Here is a 4,233-nt window from a genome sequence, read left to right on the forward strand (position 1 = left end):
ACCCTAACCCTAACCCTAACCCTAACCCGAACCCGAACCCGAACCCTAACCCTAACCCTAACCCTTTTGCCTTCAGAACAGTTAGTCAGAAATGGTCTAACCCGAACCCTAACCCTAACCCTAACCCTAACCCTAACCCGAACCCTAACCCTAACCCTAACCCTAACCCTAACCCTTTTGCCTTCAGAAGAGTTAGTCAGGAATGGTCTAACCCGAACCCTAACCCTAACCCTAACCCTAACCCGAACCCGAACCCTAACCCTAACCCTAACCCTAACCCTAACCCTAACCCTTTTGCCTTCAGAAGAGTTAGTCAGGAATGGTCTAACCCTAACCCGAACCCTAACCCTAACCCTAACCCTAACCCTAACCCTAACCCTAACCCTTTTGCCTTCAGAAGAGTTAGTCAGGAATGGTCTAACCCTAACCCTAACCCGAACCCTAACCCTAACCCTAACCCTAACCCTAACCCTAACCCTAACCCTTTTGCCTTCAGAACAGTTAGTCAGGAATGGTCTCAAGGTGTCAAAGAGTTCCACAAGGATGCTGGCCCATGTTGACTCCAATGCTTCCTACAGTTGTGTCAAGTTGGCCTGTAGTGGATCTCTACTCCAAATAGCTTGTTCCATCTATCAGGAGGCAATGTTTTTCCAATTCTCCTGTGTCCAGTGTTTTCGCTCCTTAGCCCACTGCAACCACAGTCTCTTGTTTTTTGCTGAAAGAAGTGGAACTCTGTTAGGTTTTCGGCTGCCATACCCAATTTGTGTCAAGGTACACAACAAGTTGTGCATTCTTTTTAAAAAATGTGCCATTCCTGAACCTGTGACCAGAAACAAGCTACATATTGACAATGCCGGAATAAATGATCTAGTGATTCTGTTGAATTAAGTGTAGTTGTTTGTATCAGTTCATTGTATCAGTTCACATCGGAAATCTCTTCCCATTTATTCTGCAACCTGTATGGAGCTGGCAACATTTTTGTCCTTTTTGTCCTCAAACTAAACTGCTATATTTTTCTAATTATATCAATACTTTCAGCCAATTTGTATCTTTAATAAATGGGCAACCAAACAAGTTCCCCCTCTTCCACTTGCTTCCTCCATTTTTGTGGTAATGCTGCAATCAGTTGGTTGTAACTTTGATTGAGCAGACATTCCCATATGTTTTCGATAACTGCATATGTGACATAACTCCACCGTTTCTATTTATAATATCATTAAGAAATACAATACAATAAAAATTAAAAAGTACATTTAAAAAAGTATATTTGAGTTTAACCATAATATTTGTTGTAATATTTGTTCTACCTTTTCTGGAGGCTAAAATTGAAATTGTAACCAGCTTTGTATGGCTTGTTTAAGAAAGGCCAATACTTTAAACAATGTTTAATTTTCAGTCTGTATAGTCTGTATAATGGCAAAAATGCACAAAAAAGTATGAGCCTTTCTTATTAATTAACTGGAGAACCAGTTCAGGTTGAAATATAACTTATGTATGAACTAAGCTTTTAGTGAGAGGTTAAATGCTTTAATATTTAATAAGCCCCCCAAACTCATATTCATTATAATAATAGGCATGTTTAATTTTGTCTGGCTTAGCGTTCCAAATAAAGTGAAATATTTTTTGCTATGATTTAAGAAACAAGTGGTCTGGTATAGGTGGTGCCCTTAGTAAGTAAGTAAACTGTGATCGGACCAAAGAGTTCATCTATATGATTTTCTCATAAATAGACAAGTATTTACCTCTCCATGATTGTAGAATCCTATCTATTTCATCTATTTAATCCATCTAATCCTATCTATTTTTGCAAACCTTCTATTGAAATTGATTGTGGTAAGTTCATTTCTATTTTTTGAGATATGAATACCAAGTATGTCGACTTCACCATCAACCAATTTTATTGGTAAATTATTGGATTAAATTATTATTTATTTTAACGATCCAATACGTAATATGGTACACTTGTCATGATTAGGTTTTAGTCCAGAGAGTCTAGAAAAGAGGTCAAGATCTTTAATGTGCAGAGATCCAGATTGTGGACTTAAGATAAAACTTGAGTCATTGATACTTTTGTTTTTCACCCCTTGACTTCTAACCACGTGTCACGTTCTGACCTTAGTTCCTTTGTGATGTCTTTATTTTAGTATGGTCAGGGTGTGAGTTGGGTGGGCAGTCTATGTTCTTTTTTCTATGATTTGGTATTACTGTGTTTGGCCTGGCATGGTTCTCAACCAGAGGTTTAAATAAATAACATGAACAAGCACCACGCTGCGCTTTGGTCCTCACCTTCTTCCACCGACATCCGTTACACCACGATGTTATTGCTGGATATGATTTTAATAGCTAGCATTTCAATGAACATAACAAATAGAGACAACGGACACCCTTGTTGTATAGTTAAAACATGCTAATAATGGATCTTTGAGTACATAAAAATAGGTCTAGAGGAGATCTGCATGGAGGAATGGGCCAAAATACCAGCAACAGTGTGTGAAAACCTTGTGAAGACTTACAGAAAACGTTTGACCTCTGTCTTTGCCAACAAAGGGTATATAACAAAGTATTGAGATAAACTGAAAATTGACCAAATACTTATTTTCCACCATAATTTGCAAATAAATTCATTAAAAATCCTACAATGTGATTTTCTGGATTTTTTTTCTTCTCATTTTGTCTGTCATAGTTGAATTGTACCTATGATGAAAATTACAGGCCTCTCTCAACTTTTTAAGTGGGAGAACTTGCACAATTAGTGGATGACTAAATACTTTTTTGCCCCACTGTATATTCTGGTAATCCGACCATTTGAACATATGCGGTGGTACTTAATGAATATGATGTCAGTTCGGTTGTCATCTGAGACATTCTTGTTACAACACAGAGGCGGATGCAAGATGCAAGCAACGATGGTTTTAATGAATGTAGTTCACAGCAGCAACATGACAGACAGACTGTACTCAGAAGGAATCCGACCCAGGAACTCGGGCGCATCTTCCGATCATAACGTGCTGAGAAAACCAGGGGAGTGTGTCCAGATGAGTAGGAAGGAGCACAGCAGAATATCCACACAAGAGAAGAGCACGGACACACGCCACAACCTCAGAGAAGAAACAACGATCTGACAACAAGAAACACTGGTAACAGAACATATAAAGGGAAGATAAGTGGTTCCAGCTGGCGCAGACAATCAGGCCGAGATTGGGAAACCACGCCCACACAAACACTGGAGAGAGAGAGAGAGAGAGAGAGAGAGAGAGAGAGAGCGAGAGAGCGAGAAAGAGAGACGGAGGCAGTGGATTCATGAACCGTGACAATACCCCCCTAGGAACGCCTCTTGGCGTTCCCAGGCGAATTTACCTGTCGATTGAAATCATCGATAAGGGAGTGATCCAGAATGTCCCTAGCAGGTACCCAACTTCTCTCCTCCGGGCCGTAACCCTCCCAGTCCACCAGGTACTGGAATCCGCGTCCCCTCCTTCTAGAGTCCAAAATACGATTGACAGAAAAGGTGGTCTCCCCATCAACAAGTCGTGGCGGCGGGGGAACCGGGACCGGCGGGTTAATGCGTGCCTGAAACACAGGTTTTATTTTAGACACATGAAAGGTAGGATGAATTCTCCTATACGCCGGAGGAAGCTTGAGCCGGACCGCCACCGGACTAATGATCCTGGTGACTCTGAACGGGCCGATAAATTTGGGGGCAAGCTTGTTCGAAACGGATCGGAGTGGAATGTTCTTAGTAGAAAGCCACACTCTTTGGCCAACGACGTATACCGGAGGCTTCGACCGGTGGCGATCGGCCTTAGCCTTGGTGCGCGCCCCACCCGGAGAAGAGTCTCACGGGCTCTGCTCCATGCGTGACGGCACCTCTGGATGAAAGCGTGAGCGGAGGGAACAGTGACCTCGGACTCCGTACTGGGAAAGATAGGTGGCTGGTAACCTAAACTACACTCAAACGGAGAGAGACCCGTGGCTGCCACTGGCAACGACCATTGAGCGTACTCAACCATAGAGAGTTGTTGACTCCAGGAAGAGGGATTCTTAGAAACCAAACATCGCAACACTCTCTCCAAATCTTGGTTGGCCCTCTCCGTTTGACCGTTGCTCTGGGGATGAAACCCTGAAGACAGGCTGACACTCGCTCCCAGTAACCTACAAAACTCTTGCCAAAACTTGGACACAAATTGGGGCCCCCGGTCAGAAACTACGTCCATCGGCAGGCCATGTAAGCGA

The 4,233-nt window shown here is 42.5% G+C and overlaps 1 long non-coding RNA gene across 1 annotated transcript; it reads right to left on the reverse strand.

Annotated features, from left to right (window-relative positions):
- Positions 1-2,895: 2,895 nt before the first annotated feature.
- Positions 2,896-3,968, reverse strand: LOC135558296 (uncharacterized). The gene is made up of 2 exons (XR_010458342.1): positions 3,358-3,968; positions 2,896-3,223 (listed from the first exon to the last, which is right to left on the reverse strand). It is a non-coding gene; the product is annotated as an uncharacterized LOC135558296 (long non-coding RNA).
- Between the last annotated feature and the right edge of the window lie 265 nt (positions 3,969-4,233).

Source organism: Oncorhynchus masou, chromosome 17, assembly GCF_036934945.1.
Source record: "Oncorhynchus masou masou isolate Uvic2021 chromosome 17, UVic_Omas_1.1, whole genome shotgun sequence".
Lineage (NCBI taxonomy): Eukaryota > Metazoa > Chordata > Actinopteri > Salmoniformes > Salmonidae > Oncorhynchus > Oncorhynchus masou.